This window comes from Eublepharis macularius, chromosome 1, assembly GCF_028583425.1.
Source record: "Eublepharis macularius isolate TG4126 chromosome 1, MPM_Emac_v1.0, whole genome shotgun sequence".
Taxonomy (NCBI): Eukaryota; Metazoa; Chordata; class Lepidosauria; order Squamata; family Eublepharidae; genus Eublepharis; species Eublepharis macularius.
This window is the reverse complement of record NC_072790.1, coordinates 231,866,515-231,885,661: the sequence shown is the minus strand read 5'-3', so window position 1 is coordinate 231,885,661 and position 19,147 is coordinate 231,866,515. Positions and strand designations below refer to the sequence as shown.

Below are 19,147 nucleotides of genomic sequence, written 5' to 3'. Positions count from 1 at the left end.
ATTTGTGGTCCGTTGGTGGCTGCTGGCCAAGATGGCCAAACTGAGCCTCCATATTCCAAGGCAGTAACCCTCTGAATACCCTGCTAGGAGCAACAAGGTGGGGGGAGAAATTATAGTCTCTGTGTTCTGCTTCTAGGGGCATCTAGTTGTCCACCAGGTTCAACAGGGTGTTGGTTTAGATGGACCACCAGTCTGATCCAGCAGAGCTGCTTTTAAATTCATACATTCCGAAGGAGAGAAGCTATAACCAGCGTCGGACCCCTACTCTGCCCGCAGACCCCAGGAGATTCAATCCCACCCACTCCCCTTGGAAGAATCTCTGCTAGCAGAGCTGGGAAGGTCTCCCTCAACCAGGAGAAAAGGTGCTTTCCCACAAAGCCTGAAGAGCAACTTGTGATACGTAAACAGTATGAAACTATTTGGGTGAGCGCCGTCACGTGTAACCTCCACGTATCAGAGGAACATCGAAATTGATCGGTGTCCACTTTGGGAACAGGGCAAACAGATCATATTATCTAATCAGGAGTCAACGAAGGGGAGAGAGAGAAAGGGAACTGGTTGATGTCCAAAGCGTTTGGGAAGCAGCACAAGAAAATGGATTTCAGAGCAAGGCCTGGATTTTACTGGTGAAGTAAAAAGGAACAAGGCTAGCAGACCAGTCCGTTTGTTACGATTCTATTTGTTACCATTCTATCTAATCACAACACTTGACATCTTCCAATGTTCACAGCATTACACATTTCCACATAACTTTTTCTTAGTTACAATGGCTCGGTAAGGTAGCCCAGTATTACTACCCGTGTGGCAGATCGGGGAGGGTGAGAAGGTCATATCAAGACTGAAAGAGGAACTGGGGAAGCTCCTGCCAGTGAGAGGCATTTTACTGAGCTTTACTTCCCTCTCTGCACCCACGTGTTTAAGGCCTGGGTTTGCCCAAAGGTGAGTCTTCCAAAGTCTTCAGATCGCTGAAGGTCATGGCTTAGAACAAGGGGAAAGATCAGCTACTGAGGAAAGAGAAGACCCCATTTGGCAATCGGAAACTTCTCCCTCCATTCCTTCTGGGATTTTAGCTGCTTCGGGTCCCCGTTGAGGAGAAAAGTGGAATAGAAATATACTAAATAAATAAATAAGAGGGGCTTGCCTAAGGCTACCTGAGTCTGTGGCGCAGGCCACACCTGAGCCAGGGACCTGTCAAAGGACAGCTCCTCCCTTTAAGCTACTACATCCCACCAGAATATCAGACAGGGCCCTCTAAGAATAAGGTTTTTAACCCCGATAGAGGATTATGTAACCATGAACCCAGAACTGCAATGTTCTGATCTTGCTATCACAACTGAAGTCACACCAAGTATGGAGAGTAAAGAGATGCGATTTGTGTTCTGCCAGTATAGACTCAACGGCAGGCAAAGAGGAGGAGAGGAAAGGGTTAACACAAACACAAAAGAAATCACACAAAATTCATCCGCTCCAACTGGCGGCCTCCCTTGGTTGTTTTCTAGTTTTAAAAAATAATAAGTAAGAAACCGTTCACGTGTCCCCCGTGCATCATCTAGTTTGATCCTTAGATTCATGCCTTGGACCGAACGGGTGTTAATCTTTGGTAATTTCCTTCAGAATGCTCCACAGGGAGTCTGGCCTCAGCCAAAATGTGTGCCTTCGGGTGTCCAAAGTGTGACACAAACAATTCCTTTATCTGATTTAGTTCCCCACCTGGAAGATCCAGCAGCAATTCCAGAGGGTTTTTAAAAAAATAATGTAGTGTATATATATCACCAAGATCCAGAGCAATTTTTTATGCGTCTCAACTCATCCCTATACCGTACAGTTAAGACCAACCTGCCTGGCAGCTCCCCTTTGGCACCCGCCACGTTCATTAAAATCACACTCCAATTAGGTTAATGACAGACAAGTGAGATATGCAGATCAGCAGTAGCGCTGCAGCTCACAATAGAAATATTTTCCCCCTCCCCCTTGCGGCTGCTTACCACACATCCCTGCCAAAAGTCCCAATGTTATCTCAAATTGTCTGAGGCTTTTACCAGTCTGTTCAAGTTGCCGTCAGAATAGTCTCAAGTCAACTCGGCATTTCTACAATTAGGACTGAAAGACACATTCATGTAGGAGATCTGTGACTGCACCTCCCAATGTAATTTTTAACATTCATTTATTTACACCCCGCTTCTCTTCCCGACGGGGAACCGAAGAGGCTTGCAACATTCTCCCTTTCTCCATTTTATCCTCATAACAACCCTGGGAGGTAGACTAGGCTGAGAACGTGTGATTGGCCCAAGGTCTCCGCATGAGCTTCCATGGCGGAAAAGGGATTAGAACATTCTAATTACTAAACCAAACTGGCTCATAGGAAAAAGCTGCTACGGTGCCCAATCCGGAACAGGACTGCAGATGAGAGGGTAGAAAGCCATTCAGATTATATATTTTTATCATCTACCACTCTATGAGGTAGCACAGAGGAGAGGGAACGGGCTAAACCTCTCCCTGCGGGGCTCCAATCCAACCCTCTTTCCTGCTCTAGTTACTTTTTAACTTTAAAAAGATAGTTGGGCGATCCAGTTATGGATCTCTTGCATAATGTACAGTTCGCCCCTTATTGTGGGCTGGAATCAAGTGAAACGCTCATCAGAGAATGTATGGAGCGAAGAAAGAAACTGAAGGACAGCTGCACTACAAGTTATAACCCTTCTAGACTAGTTTAAGGGTCACAGCTCCTCCTTCCCCCAGAAACCTGGGACCTGTAGTTTGATAAAGAGGTTTGTTAAGGGGATGTGTTCGGGGCCTCCGACTGTCACAGCGTTACGGGCTCCAAGATCCTCTGGGGAGAAAGGATGATCAATACTAGTTAACTTGCGACATATGATCGAACACACAATGCAGTGAAGAACACACAAAAGCTCATTGCAGCTACAACAAACTAATAAGGAAGGTATATGCTTTTTTTAAAAAAATCAGGGTATCTCAAAAGCAGCACTGTTTCGACTGGTTCTCTCTGACCCATTCTACACGTATTTTAAACTCACGTATAACATCCCAGAGTTCTGAATAATTCCGCAAGAAAAAGGAAAATCACAAAGGCAAATACTGAGAACGCAGCCAGGCAAATTAGCATTTCTCCCCAGCTGGTGATACCTTTTCAGCTGGGCCTTTGACACGCGTCCCCCTCCTCCGGGTGCGATCAGCCTCGGAAGCCGCCAGGTGACAAGCGGCTGACAGGCAAGCGAGGGGGTGATAAGGACCAGCCAAAGGCGAGTCATCCCATTTCCTGGCATCGCTGGAGTGAGGCAGCAAAGATCAGCTGCTGTCTGTTTGCGGAGCACAGGCACTCCAATGAATTGGAAGTAGGCTGCAGGGAAGCCGGCAGCTGTACAGGGTGACAACAGCAGAAATCCTGCCGGTGAGTTAGCAGAAAGACGCAGACCCGAGTACCCAGTCTCCAAGCGGGAAGGCGAGAGGCAAACACCTACGAATGTACAAAGTGACAGATGGAGCCCGTTCAGGTCCAATCTTCATCTCTAGAACATGCTGAGGCCGGCCAGCGGGGCTCTCTTGTATTGTCTGCTGAGAGATTTTGCAGGGTCCCAGCATGCGAAAGGCCTTTCCCAGCAGCAGGAGGCCTCGTTACATATTGCAAAATCCTTGGGTTTGTTGGTGGAGGATGCAAGGACCTGCTATGGGGATTTGGTGCCCTCCGGCCCTTTTCCGCTCACAAACATGCTGCGTGGGGAGAAACAGCTTCAGCCTCTCTTCACACACTGTTTTTGCCTCCTCAAGTCACCCGAAGAGCTGCTATTGACCCCACTGCGAAATCATGTTACTTAACGCAACGACACATAATCTTAGCGAAAAACCCAACAGTGGCTCCACAAGGCAGATTGAGAATGCAAAAACAGTACGGGGGGGAGCTCTTTCATCCTGCATGTTGTGATTGCAAGAGGTAAAGCGCTGGCCTAAAATTTCCACAGCACATCTGATATGACTTCCTCACATTGTCCACCCACAAAATGGGGATGTTGTAGGTGACAGTATAGTGCAGTGGTTAGAGTGCCACACTAGAATCTGGGAGACCCAAGTTTGAATCCTGACTGCCACGGAAGCTTGCCGGATGACCTTGAGCCAGTCACATCCTCTCAGCCTAACCTACCTCGCAGAGTTGTTTTGAGGATAAAATGGAGAAAAGGAGAATGATGTAAGCTGTTTTGGGTCCCCATTGGGAAGAAAGGCTGGGTATGAATGAAATAAACGTGTATCGAGGTCCTAAGATCCTTTAAATGAAGAGGCCAGGGACCGATGATGTGGGGAAGTTTTGAGTTCAAATTTGAATACATAATTTAAGTATTTAAATAAAGTTAGCAAAATTTAAGTAACGTTAGCAAAAGTAAAAGAAATGTACCACGTACAAGCCTGGCCCACGTACAAGTACTGGGGTTTTGTCTTTATGCTTCATATCCCACCTTTTGCTCATCTAACATGATAGATTTGTAGCACAACAGTCCTGGCAACTATAGATAAAGACTATATTTACATAAGCAGGCAGAAAATTTTCCATGGAAAAATTCAGTGTTGGAAAATTTTCCACCCAACACCACTGCCGGGGACTGAACCTGGAAAGCCTTTAAAAAGTACGCTTCTTGAAATGCTCTACCACAGTCTCTTAATTTTTTTTGAAGCTATCTGGTCGAAGAATTTGTCCTTCTGGTCCAGCATGAACCACTTTTGACCAACAAGCTTCTTGTGACTGCAGGCTACTGAAACTGGGGACGTCAAGCATGCAAAGAATCCACTCTCACACGGCTCCTCCCCAGAAAACACGGGGCTCCGCCATCTGAGAATCGGCAACAAGAGGCCCGCCATGCTCTTCTAGGCGAGGGAGTGATTTGTCTGGTTAATTTCAATAACGGACAAGACCCTGGCAGGCTAACAAGCGAGGCCACACACGCACACACCCCCAGCGGTCAGCGCCAGGCTTCGCACAGGAAGAAGTGGTGTGCAGCCAACCGAAACTGAGCAATGAACAACACCTGCCAGGCGCCACCGTTGCCAAGCTGCAGAGCAGATACCAACACAGAAGTGAAGGCCAGTAAACAATCCTGGATGCTTTCAATAAAACAAGACAGATCGTCTGCCTCGAGTCTGTACAGGAATCGTCTTCCAATGTATCTCAGGAAACCCCAGAGTAGACATGCTGAAAAGTGTAACCCGAACAAGATGGCGGGGGTATACATGCCGTGGCTACCCGATGACGCACGTGAACAGTGACTGGCTCTTCCGAAATCCGTGGTTCTTTGGAAAATCCAAAATGACTTCCAGTGGGCCGTCTCTCAGCTATGCAACTCCAGAGCCAATGTAGTTATAGGAGTTAGTATCACACTAGGGTCTGGGAAGCCCAAGTTCGAATCCCCACTCTGCCATGGCAATCTGCTGGGTGACCTTGGGCCAGCCACACTCTCTTGGTCTAACCTACCTCGCAGGGTTGTTGTGGAGAGGAGAATGATATAAGCTGCTTCAGCTCCCCACTTGGGAGAGAGGTTGGGTATAAATGAAGCAAGTAAAAAAGTGTCCCCCTTTTAAAGATCATCCTGGATTTCGTAATCTGGACAGAACCGGCTCCAGAAGGCGATGAGGCTGGGCCAGATCTCCCCAGCCAACAAAGAATCCTTCATCTCAAGAGAGTGGATGACACAAGAGAATCCTTCCATGTCTCCCAAGTCAAAGGGGCTACTGAGGATTCCTTGCAAAGGCAACTGAAAATTCCAACAGGACGGGTAGGTGGGTGGGTCAGTATATGATATATATTGCCGTTGTTTAGCTGATATGAGTTATAATGCATTTTTCTTTTAGGACAACTTTACATGTTACATGCATAACTCCCCAATTCTTTTTTTCCAATGACTTTGTAACACATTGCAGCCGCTGGGGACATATTTTTAAGGGGGAGACCAGCATTTGGGGGAAAGGGGTTATTTATTTTATTCCCCTTATACGTGTTTCTTGTTGAAAGTCACCACACCAGAACCGCTTTTGCCCACACTAGGCACAATGGATGGTGTTAATCTTTTCTCGCCTTTTCTTTAAAAGTTGCTGAGGTGGTGGCAGCATTTTTTGGTGGGAAAACAGCACAGGGAGAAAGAGTTAAGTGGCCCCATTATCCCCCTGGGATTTTTAGTTGCAGCCCTCACCCCCGGCAACGTGGCTGCATTTCCACCCTTGCTGTTATTGAGCTGATCTTTCTGGATGGGGCAGACTAGAAGTCTCTGAGTGTCCCCTCAACTCCCCCACCCAGAACTGAAAGTACTTTATGGAGAAAGCAGATCACAGGACACTAGTGAACCAGCGGTCAATTTAAGACAGACCTCCGAGCAGCTGAGAATTATTTCAAATAATGCCAGCCCAGCTCTCATCTAGCAAAAGCCACTCCTTACGTTCTTACGCAACAGTTGCATTTCTGGATCATTTAACCCAGATTAGCTACGCCTTAACTGTTGAGAGATCCTGAGTTTTATGCATTTAAATGTTGCTTTATAAGCCCCACGCCCAGGGGCGGACCACAGAGATTCAAGGCGGGAAAAGACAGCAGTCCACGCAAGGCTAAAGCCAGCTCCTCCCTGCTTCAGATACTCCAATGCTGGCAAACAGGCTCTACGGACTTCTGAAGCACCCGTGAACAGAGCTTGTCGACTATGGGCTGAGTTTAGCCTCCATAGGCCACGATGGTTGCATCGTATCACAGTCAGTTCTGGGAAGATAAAATCCTATCATCTACTCCGCAAAGAAAATTGGCGTGTGAATTCAGTTTCCTTCTGTTCGCTTTTATCTAATCAAGCTCTCTCTCCTCCGGCTCTCCAGCAGTTCTTCCCAAAGAAATCACTGGCTCCCTGCCTGCCTCCTGCCATACCCTTCCCTCTCCCCCATGAGCTCCGTCTGTGACAATTCTGCTCTTTCTCTGCGAGAGATTCTCTCCCGCGGAGGTCCTCTTTTGTTGAAATTCCTTGCAAACATGGACATGCGCTGGAACCCCCTAGGATTCCAAACACCCCCCGCCCCCGCCCCCGCCCCGTTTGCTCTGAATTATAAAATCTGTGCCGGGTTACAGCCTGGCCGGAGCCACGAGCAGCTATATTTAAAATCCAGACTGGTGGCCAACCATCATGTAATTAGGATAACCCCCAAAACATAAGTGTTTTGGTGAATCCTAGAACATCGCCCCAGTGTGATGACACCACTGCCAGTTCTGCTTTGACTCCCTTGCTAATTTTTCAGCTTTTCTCCCCAAGCGCTCTGGCACGGAGACGTGTCTTCTTTAAAATAGTATTTCTAATAGTATTGTAAGGCTGTCAAGGACTCTCTCTATAGGCCTAGCCAACTTATTCTCTTTCACTTTGAACACTACATCTGTTTTTTTAAAGAGATAAACAGTGGCCTACCTCACAGGGCAATTGGGAGAGCGAATGAAAAGCTTCACAAATTTTAAACCAGCAGCAGTTATTTCCATGCCTCTTATTTTGCTGGCCGCTGGAACAGGCTGCCTGGCCTCTTTTGCATAGAATCATAGAGTTGCAAGGGCCTTTACAGTCCATGTAGTCCAATCCCCTGCCTAAAGCAGGAACAGCCTAAAGCATCTCCAACAAGTATTTGTCCAGATGCTCCTTGAAGACTGCCTATGAAAGGGAACCCACCGTATCCCCAGGAAGCTGAATTACTCTTAACATGAATAAGTTTTTCCTTACATCCAGCCCTATGTTCCCTCCTATAGTTTAAACCAGGGCTTTTTTTCAGCCGGAACTTGGTGGAACGGAGTTCCGGCATCTCTTGAAAATGGTCCTGAAGGGTGGTATATACATCAAATGTTATTGTTATTTGTTCACAGGCAGTCCTGCCTTTGGGGAGGCCAAATTGCTGATCTGTACTGTTAAGCAGGGCTTTTTTTCAGCTGGAACGTGGTGGAACGGAGTTCTGTTACCTCTTGAAAATGGTCACATGGCCAGTGGCCCCGCCCCCTGATCTCCAGACAGAGGGGAGTTTAGATTTCCCTCCGCACCTGAGTGGTGTGGAGGGCAATCTAAACTCCCCTCTGTCTGGAGATCGGGGTGGGGGGGAGGCAGGGCCACCGGACATGTGACCATTTTCACAGTGGGCGATTTAAACTTTAAGAAACTCCCCTCCCCCTTGTTCCAGCTGACCCAAAGTGGCATCACTGAGCAGTCCTGAGTTCCACCACTGAGTTCCACCACCTCTTTTCCCAGAAAAAAAACCCTGGTTTAAACCCATTGTTTCAAGCCCTATCCTCTGCCACCAATAGAAACAGCTCCCCCCCCCCCCGCCACCAAGCGATAGCCTTTTAAATTCTTAAGAGAGCAATCATGTCTCCCCTCAACATCCTCTTCCGCAAACTGAACATTCCCAGGTCCCTCCATCTTTCCTTGTAGGGCTTGGTCTTCAGGCCCCTGAACATCCAGGTTGCTCTCCTCTGCACCCATTCCAGTTTGTTCACATCCTTTTTGAAACGAGGCCTCCAGAACTGTACACATTACACCAGGCCCTTTATTTAGGAAATTTGCGTACCGCCTCTCCAGAGGCATACTTGAGGCGGCTTACAAGTTTTTTAAAAGGTCTTTTAAAAAGTCATTAAAACATCACAAATTGACAATATATCAAGCCGCCTTGAGTCAAGAGGAAAGGCCTTGTAGAAATATTTTAAAAAATAAATATAAAAACAATCCATTAAAAACAACCACTGAACACCCTAACAAAACTCTGTTAAAACTGACCTCAGTCCAGAAGCAGACTATAAAAACAGCTGAAAAAATAAATCACCTTAGTTAAAAGCCTAGGTAAAAAAAAATAATGTGTTATCCTGATGCCTAAAAGACAGCACTGGTAGGCACCAGGCGAACCTCAAGACTTTCTACTTCCGTGCACCATCACCAGGGCTTTTTTTCAGCTGGAACGCGGTGGAACGGAGTTCCGGAACCTCTTGAAAATGGTCACATGGCTGTTGGCTCTGCCCCCTGATCTCCAGAAAGAGGGGAGTTTAGATAGCCCTCCGCACTGTCTGGAGATCAGGGGGCGGGGCCACCAGCCATGTGATCATTTTCTCCGAGGGCAACCCACTGAGTTCCACCACCTCTTTTCCCAGAAAAAAAGCCCTGACCATCACCAATGTTCAAGTATCTTCTGTTTAGGAACTTTGTGCCATCTGCTCTTCTAAGAACCAAGCGCCCTGCTAGTTCAGACCAAAGGTCCGTATAAGTCTACCATCCTGTTTGCCACTGCGCCCTGCCCGACTGTCCCAAGAAGTGCCCAAGCCAGGCATAACAGTAATGGGCTTCCCCTGTTTTCTGTCTTCTGTTAATTCTTATTCAAAGGTATACTTCCTCTTAACGTGGAGGTTCCGTTTAGCCAGCAGGGCTAATAGCTGCCAGTAGGTCTACCCTCCTCTGTAAATTTGTCTAGAATTATTTTAATGCTAGCTACACTTGCAGCCATTGTTATATCCCAAGGCAGTGAATTCCATCAGGTTAATTATGTATTGTCCAAAGAGGTTTTTCTTTTTGCCTTTCTCCGATCCAGTGCCCATAAACCCGAATCCCAGGAAGGGAGAAAAATCTGCTTTCTCTATGCCCTGCCCACAATGCAATCCCAGAAACAGTTACACCTGTCTAAGACCACTGATCTCAATATCCTTACTGGAGCAATTCTGCATAGGATTGCAGATAGTTACATGAAGCTCAGGCTTTTTAGGGTTTGCTTGTACATACCATCCTCAAACACCTTAATCGTTTGGGTTGCCTTCTTCTGTACCTTTTCTTGATCTATGAGGTGGGGGTGAGCAGAACTGCGCATGCTATCCCAAGTACAGTAGGCTATTAAGAAGCTGCCCGTTTTATTTCCAGTCCTTTCTCAACACTGCTATCTACCAAGTCCAAGTTTTCACTGAGTTATGTGACATGACCCAAAAATCTCTTTCCTGCCAGTTCAGAACCCATCAATAACATATATGGGATTCTCTGACCTTTTACACACAGCACCCTGTTATGTTACACAGGGCACCGAGCGTGGGCTCAGAGCTACATTAAGAGTTAACTTTGGAGGGCCGGCCGAAGGAGAACACTGGAAGGTCACTTGGCTTTCCTAGCTCCTGCTCTCACTGCCAAATTCAGACCAAGCCTGTCTTGTGATTCCAAAGTTGTGTGTTCAAAGTTCATTAGCAGCAGCTATAAAACCTCAGCAGGCAAAAGAAGCAAGCAAAAGAAAGCATTATTTAAAAGACAGAAAATACAAGAGGAAATGCCATGTAAACAACAGCAAAGAATCTACAATCAGTGCCCCCCTGTAATGCCAGATACGCCTTATCCAAAGGGGAATGCCTTTATTTTACAACATCACAGCACCAGTATGGGAAATTGATGTGCCCATGCTTTGAGGAACTGGTGCTCTGCAATGGATTTGGCAATCCTGGAATATCTAACTCTGAAGAGGTGTCTGGGGACAGGAACGCATGGGAGAGAGAATTTGCACGCTTTCTGACCGTCTGTCCAATAATAACAAAATTACTGAACAGATGGCCAGAAAATGTGGCTCTGCCGAGAAGTGGCATGTGGTGTAGTGGGGAGGGGGGGACAGATAAAGAGTGCTTTTGCACCTGGCCCTTTTAAATGGCAGTGATGAAGAAGAGAGTGTAAAAGAGGAAAAAGAGGGGAAGAGATTCCCATATGCATGAGATCACAGTTGTATTCTACACTAATCTGGAACAGTTAACGACCTTACGTTCATTAACACTGACTGAAGTTTTTGTAGTAGTTTTTGTAGTATTTCTAAAATTTGTCACAAAGAAAAGAAGATAAAGATTTACAGGCTGACCTTTAAAAGGTTTTGCTGGGACACAAGTCCCAGCTCTTGCAACAGAAATCGCTTCCAACTAAACATGCTGAGAATTGCATCCTTAGACGGCGTACCGTACAGACAATCATTTCGCAAGAGCATGGGGGAGTGACTTTACACAAAAAGCAACTGTGACATTAAGCCCTGGGCCCAGCAATCAGTGGCTTGATAACTGGTAACAAGCTTGTGGTCTTGTACACGTCACCTCGAACAGGCATTTGTGGTCTAGTCCATCTAATGACAAAAAACGATAGAAAGATAGAGGAAGGCAAATAGTTCTGATGTTCTCCACTTGCAGACCGCAATGTTTCCACTTCACCTCTCCACTTCTGCAGAAACCCAAAATGCCGCCCCTCCCCGCCGCCCCCGAACAGGATGGGGGAGCATTTCAGGCTCTCACAAGAGGGGGAGGCTGGAAAATCATGCTCTGTCAATGGAGGTTTTTGCGCCCATCGTAACAATAGTCAGGATCCAAGCCTGTGTGTTTATGTATTACTTCTTCTCAAAGCTCTCAAACCCATTCTAATTGCTCACAAGAAACAATCAGCTCAAAAATGGGTAAATCCACAGAACGAGAAGGTCCCTTCCTTGTGCGCACACTATTTTAGCGTGGGCATCACAGCAGATTTGAGACGCTGCTTCACACCAGGCGCTGTAATAAATATGTAAAATGCAATTGGGAAAGTCACATCCCTGACACTCAGAGATAATCCCAGGAACCCTCGTGACGGCTGCGGCTCCCTGACGAGACGTCCACGGCGTGTTTTCACTGCCTGTTCCCCACCACATACATCGGCCACAGCATGCACACAACCCGTGGTTCTGCTGACAAGTTCCAGTGAGCACACATGGCACGATTCCACGGTGAATAAAGTCACACAGGCCTGGAAGTATTTATTTATTTCATTTATGCCCTACCTTTCTCCCCAACGGGGGCTCATGGTGGCTTACATCATTCTTTTCTCCGTTTTATCTTCACCACAACCCTGTGAGATATGTTAGACTGAGAGGGTATGACTGGCGCAAGCAAGCTTCCATGGCAGAGCGGGGATTCAAACCTGGGTCTTCCGGATCCGAGGCCTACACTCTAATTACCATATCTTACTTTTGTTTCAGACGTATGCCCTGAGCCTTAAGATGCTTTTGGGCAATATGCACCATGGACACCTGGAGATCCTTTCTTCCCGTAATGTGCGGGGCTGAAATGTCAGTGGCCCTCTTGATCAGCAGTAGGACTGGCTGTAGGACTGAGGGAGGTGGTGGCAAGACAAGTATATCAGAGTGCCCCCCTAGCACTTTGAATTGAGCCTGGGAGCAAAATGGCAGCCAATGAAGATGACAGAGAATTGGTTCAGAATGCTCCATCCAACAGTTAAGAATTTCATTCTGCATCAAACATGATTCCCAAGTAGTCTTCAAAGGCAGGCCCATATAGATAGCATTACAGTAGTCAAGACTGGATATCAGTAGGACTTGAATGACTGCAACTGGCTGTTGTTCCTCAGTAAATGAGTTGATGGAAGCCCATTTTCAGTTTCCACCCACCTGGCCCAACTGGTTTGATCTCCATGGGCAAGGGGGCAAAGCTGGCTCCAAAAGACAATGAGGCAATTAGTGTGGCAACCAAGAATGGCAAAGGGCGTGGAACCACCATTACCACTTTGCATGGAGCACACAAGAAGGTGAGAGACAGAACAAAAGGAGTTGCAAAGAGTGCTTACTCTATCAGAACACCCACATTTCCTTGAGCGCACACAGCAAAGGGGTTCCTATACACTTCTTTACCTTTCCTTGCCTGATAACAACTAGAAATGCTCCTGAAATTTTCTATATCCCAATTTCCCACTTGATTTTGCAGTTCCAAATCACTCCGTCATATTTCCGAAGTAGAGCTGATGCATTGGATATGTTCCATCTTCCAGCCCAATTCATACAGGGAGCTGTGGTGGTAGAAAGTGCTGTCAAGTTGGAGCCAACTTATGGTAACCGCTCATAGGGTTTTCAAGGCAAGGGAACAAAGGTGGTTTGCCATTGTCTGCCTCTGTGTAGCAACCCTTGACTTCTTCTTTGGTGGTTTCCCATCCAAGTACTAACCAGGGCCAACCCTGCTTCGTTTCTGAGATCTGATGAGATTGAGCTAGCCTGGGCCATCGTCAGGGCACAAAGAGCTGTGCATATGCAATATACTGTGGGTCTTTGGTTCCTTCACAGCTTCTCCCCCTTTGCCTTACTGAGGTGCACGTGCGCACTGATGATACATGCCGAAAAGCAACAGTGATGTAAGTCCCTTTGTATCAAGGTTCTTATGCGGTGCTTTAGCACTGTTAGGAGCGCACGTGCCTTTTTGGCAGAATTTGTGCAATATGCACATGTGCATCAGTAGTGGGGGGGGGGACACACAAATGAACTAAAGGAACTGGATGCTAACTAAGTGTGCTGCAATTCTGGCCGAAAATTCGTTAACTCAGAATCTAGGTTGCACACATTTATCCCATTTATGATAGTGCCATCCACGGGTGCAAGAAGCTTTTTCCAGGGAAGTCTACTTGCACCAGAAAAAAGTGTCACAGTTAGTGAGAGCAGATTTGCAGAACCCAACCCTGCAGGCGAAGGACAGCATGGCAGAGAGCCAACTTCCAAACAACAAAGGGCTGGAAGGGAGGGAAACTGCCTCTCTGCTGTGGTGGTGGAAAGCGCCTTCAAGTTGCAGCAGACTTATGGCGACCTCTCCGGCGGGGTTTCAAGGCAAGAGGCCAACAGAAGTGGTTTGACACTGCCTGCTTCTGCATACCAACCGTGGTCTTTCTTGGAGGTCTCCCATCCAATTACTAACCAAGGATGACCCTGCTTAGCTTCCAAGATCAGGTGCACCTGGGCTCTCCTTTGCTACTTCAATCCCCAAAACTGACACCTCCCCTCCAACAGTTTAGCAGCACAGATATCAATCCTAAAGGTCTCACCTTTCCAGAGGGATGTGAAGACCAGCCTGAATTCACAGGGATTGTCATTTTGGCACCGATGAGCCTACACTATGAATTTCTTCGTCCCTGGATCTTGCGGCAAGGGAGGCAGTCAGTGGCTGGTTGGAAGTCTCAGTTATAGCTATGCCAGTCAAATTCCCAGATGCCTCTGGAGGAAGGAGGCAAGACACACAGAAGTTCTCTCAGCCGCATCTTGTCAGGAAGTTCTTCCACTCCAAGCTCAGCTCCAGAACTCACAATTGTTTTATTTCTCTGTGGACAGCTTCCGTGTCAAAAAAACTCCAGGCCCAGTTAAAACTGGAAGCTGCCCAGATGGTTCTTCCCCAACAGCAAGGGGAAGGGAGCAGCCAGAGCGGGTTGTCACTCGCTGTGAGTCATGAAACCAGAAAGTCCACCCATCCTCTCCCTCCCTGGCAAAAAGACGGAGCAGCGAGTCCCAACACATCGGAAGACTTTTCTCCCAGCAAGGCAGGACCTGCCCGCTGGAGGTGGTGGCTTTTGTTTCAGAAGTACCCCGTTCGGTGCTGCACACATCAGTGGCTCCCAGAAGCTTTAGGAGGAGTGGGTTAAAATGACTGCATTGCTGGGGGGCGGGGAAGGCAGCAGTAAATCTGAACTTCTTCACTTTGTCAGCTCGGGGGAGATATAGGCCTTGCAGCTGGAGGTCTCGCAGCTCCCTCAAGGTCCATCAAAGTCCAAAATTTAAGTACTGTTCAGGGAGCAGAAGAAAACTTTCCTGTACGGCCAAGTGGTGGATACCAGCAAGCGTTCTCAATTTCACAGCTTCTTATGTCTGTTCCTTTTTTTTTTTTTAAATCAGTCATTTTGGCCTTCTGCTTCTCACTTACTGTTGGCTTTGTACATCCGCTCACATAATACCACACACTGTACAGTTTTTATACACTACTTATATGCTATTTATTAGCACCACGTTCATCATTTCGAAACATTAACAGATACACTGACTTGACTGGCATGCAAAGTATCCTGGAAAATGAGTGAGTTTTACCAGAAGCAGACGCAGGGGGCAGGGGAAATAGGCACAAAATGATACAAAAGTAAAGAATTGGTCGATTCCCACAAAGCAAAATCCAACAGTGATTGTCAGGCTCCAACAACAGAGGAAGATAAATTCAAACTTATCCTGGCAGGCAGCTGGCCAGCTTATTTTTTCTGGCCCAGTTCCTGGGCTTTTCACCACAGATAGTTTCATCTAGGAATTCAACAGGTAAAGCTGTTTCCTAGTATGTAAATAAAAGGATAGACAAAGTCATAGCTCCTTCTGCCCCATTAATTACCTTAAAATCCCAATTCATCTCACAGATGAATGTTGACAGAGTGGGACCAAGATCAAACTCAAACAGAGGGAAAAGGCATCTGCCAGGAGTGAAAATCCAGAACAGCAGCCCTATGAAATCTGCATGTTGTAGCAAAATCCAGTCAAGAGTCCTGTGGGATCTGAAAAGCTAAGCCAGTTACCCCCAATGTGGGGCTGTCCAAACAGGTCTCCTGGAGCCCATATGCTTCTTCTCCAGGGCAAAGAGACAGTCCTGGCTTTCCTTCACCTCACTAAAGCAGGAGGTGCTTCAGAAGAATCCAGATCTACAGAAAGCCAGCTCCACTGTAGGAGGATGCGGGGTATGCAACCTCTCACTGTTTTGCAATGTCCCAGTGTCGCACAGCAGCCATTTTATGGTTGTTCTCCCATGGCAGCCATTTTGAGGTAGCATGCACTCCATTCTCAAAATTCCAGAAGTGCCCATACACTCAGTGAGATTGGGGACCCCTAGGCTAGCTGGTATATAATAAGTATTCACTACTAAAGGCAAACCCCCCCCCCACTCATCAGAGGTCCTAGAGCATCTGATTCTTGTCTACTAGAAGCTCACACCCCTATAAATGTGTAAACCTCTTAGGTGTCACAGGTTTCTTGGGAGCTACAATTAAGTGGGAGCCTTCTCTCCCACCTGAAATGTAAAAACCCGTATCACTCCAGTCTTGTCCCATCTACACTGGCTCCTAAGTTGCTTCTAGGCTCAATTCAAGGTATGCTGGCCTCAAACCCTATATGGCTTGAGGCCAGCATATCTTAAGGACCACCTCCTCCTCTATGAACCTACCTGTCCAATTTGGTCCTCTTAGGAGGCAAATCTGACAACTGTGTTTCAAGGAAGGCCCAATATTATTTTCCAGTTTGCAGATGGTGGGGGAGATTAGACTTGGGACTAGATTCAGCAACATGTCAGGGAAACATGTTGACAGTTGTGTATCTTTTTCATTTCCCCCTCTCACCCACCTACCCACAGTCCTTTATGACCTTGGAAAAGTTTATTTCCACAGCTGCAGGGAGGAGTGGAAAGGGACAAATCACCTTTTCTGTCTGTTTTATTGACAGAAGAGGGAAAAACGAATGATTTTACCCCCTTCCTGTTGCAGCCTGCCAGTCCACGCAACCAGGAAGTAATTTCTATCCGGGTCAGGAAGGAACGCTGAGGGAAAGAGACCCAGTCCACAGACCGCTGGATCCACCCCTTGGAATGGCATGCCTAAAGACGCCCAGGGAGTCAAATTTTAGGTGATCTGACCCATACTCTCAGCCACAACATAACACTAGCAGCTATTCTGGCCTCTCTCATCTCCCATTTATCTCTCTGGAAAACCTTTTCGAGAGAAGACCCTGGCCGATTCCGCACGGCTTACCTGAAGCCGGAACGTTGCAGAACATGCCAGGAAAAACACGGAAGATCGCATTTTCTCGCGCGAGTTTTGCACAATGTCGCACAAAACTCGTGCGAGAAAACACGATCTTCCACATTTTTTCCAGCATGTTCCGCAATGTCCCGGCTTCAGGTAAGCCGTACAGAATCGGCCCCTGTGGTGAGAGTAGTGGGAACCCATGTTTCTGGCGTGTTTCATGGAACATGTTTATTAGGGCTACAAACAGTTGTTCCAAGTGCTATTTCAAGGGCAAAAACAGAAGCGGCATTGTAAAGTGCATTGCTCTTCCTCTCCTATGATCCTTCCTCCCCTCAGCCCGCTATCTGCTCCCTCCTCTGGCCTTCCCACCCAGCTCCCTTTCCTGGGCCATGCTGCTTTCTCTGCCCATCCTTCCTTCAGTACTTCCTCCCTTTGCCCTTTCCCTCCATCCTCCACCTACTGTTTTCCACAGGCTCCTGTTTCTTTGTCCACTGCCTGCTCTGCCCACTCCGCAGCAATCCCAGCCCTGGCTTCTCCGTCACTAAACCCCATGCCTCCTGTGTCACTAAAACCCCTGTCTCCTCTGTTGCTTAGCTTGTCTGTGACATCATGAAGACTGTCAACCAATGGCAGTCGCCATATTTAAAATATAACTGATCACCAGGCCCTAGGATGAAAAGGATTGGGGACATTAAAGGAACAGGTTTGATCCTATAATGAGGTAGGGGGAGATGGTGGAGCACGGTGGAGGGGAGCAAGGCTCTGCCAACATCTCGCCTCTGCTTGCTCCTTCCAAGAGGCAGTACAGCTAAGGCCCTCTTGTTCACCAGGAAGCCTCAAAGTGCATGCATGATAGGGATTCCTGAACTCCTGCATGAAGGATGGCCTAACTGTGCATACGCAACTTATTCTTGTAGTGTCTCAAGACACCTGGGGAACAAGGAAGGAAGGAGCATTAGGTGTTCCAGCTCCTTAGAAGGAGGCCTCAGGCTGCACCTCCTCCTTTGCTGCTGTAAAAAAAAAAGTGTGAGAAGACTACATCCCCCCCCCCGCCCTCGAAGATTACCGGAAATCGGATCAACTTCCCATCACTGAAATTAGGCCACAGTGACTGACATTAAATATTCCCCAAAATTCCACAAGAAGATACTCAACAAAGAGACAGACCAAAATATTCTGGAGAAAATGCAGATTTTAAAAGCAGCACAGCCCTTCTCTGGGGAACAAAAAGGCTTTATGGTGATACAAGTAGCAAAAGAAGAGACGGTCCAAATCCATACAGTTCGACTCCTCTATTGACCAAGCAAACCTAATTTTTAGGAATGTGAGACTATTCCCTGCTTCATGTGTGTTTGTTAGTGCTTTCAGTTTTCCACATCTTGATTTTGTAGATTTTTGTCTGCATTGTGTATGAACAATGTGTGGGTTTTATACCAAATTTATACGGCATTTATATGTACAATGTACGTTATTCAAGTGAATGATGTGAAATGCTGATTTATTGACGCACAAGTCATGTTGAAAATGTGCATGTTATATAGGGAAAATTAAGTGCTGGGCAATAGAAAATAATCTTGGGTTTGATTCACGAAAGGGAGAAGCGAAATCAAAGTGGGGATTTTTTCAGGCTCAGAACAGCACGGGTTGAGAAATTCGAAATCCTCTCTCCCTGTTTTCTGGTCCCTACACCTGTCAAAATGCTGCCCCGATATTTGCCTTTGGGGAGTATGTTAAGAATATCACTGAATACAAGATGATTAACGGGTTAGAGAATCTTTCCTATGAAGAAAGGCTGTAGAGTATGGGAATTTTCAGTTTAGAAAAGAGATCACTGAGGAGGAGGGGGGATGACAGATGTTTATTTTTTTTAATTATTTATGTGATTTATAGTCCACCTTTCTCACTGAGACTCAAGGCGGATTACACGGTGTGAGTCAGTACAATATAAAATTATGCATTGGGTGGAGAGACTGGATAGAGAAAACAGCAGGATTTGAGTCCAGCGGCACCTTAGAGCCCAGCAAGATTTTCAGAGTGTAAGCTTTCGAGAGTCAGAGCTCCCTTCTTCAGACACGAATCTGATTTCAATGGGTTTAGACAGAGTAACTCTGTTTAGGATTGCAGCATAAATCACTGAATACCAGTGTCAGCCTTCAGGGGAAGTTTCTGTGTCATGTTGTTGGCCCTCCAGAATATGTGGTTGGCCACTATGAGAGAGAGGGCTCCATCAGGGCTCTTCTTCTGTTCTTATCTACTTTTTTCTTTCCTCTGAATACCCAGAGTTCATTAGAAAACAATGTTTCGTTGCAGAATATCTTGGAGGAATAGATTTTGCTATTGCGCAACAGAAATTACCTATCGTTTTAAAAAAACCCAAAAGCTCTCCAGTAGCATGAAAATGCAGGGGAAATGTGATTGACCGAGGAAAATGCACACAAAACTCCCACGTGGATGCTTTGTTGCAAGTGTAAATCTCTGCGTTTACAGCAGCAACGACTGGGAAACTCAGAATCCCCACTGGACGGATGCAGCCTCTATCAGTGAGCAGATATGTGCCCCGGAATTCTTCAAGGTTC

The 19,147-nt window shown here is 46.7% G+C and overlaps 1 protein-coding gene across 2 annotated transcripts in view; it reads right to left on the bottom strand.

Annotated features, from left to right (window-relative positions):
* Positions 1 to 19,147, bottom strand: part of SEMA4A (semaphorin 4A) — a 72,942-nt gene that overhangs the window by 35,043 nt on the left and 18,752 nt on the right. Inside the window, exon 1 of one of the 2 annotated variants that reach the window (XM_054992273.1) lies at positions 13,854 to 14,113. The exons of the other annotated variant lie outside the window; for it this stretch is intronic. The gene's annotated coding sequence lies outside the window, so the exon portion shown is untranslated. Of the gene's footprint in view, positions 1 to 13,853; positions 14,114 to 19,147 lie in introns of those variants that run through there. 2 annotated transcript variants of the gene reach the window in all.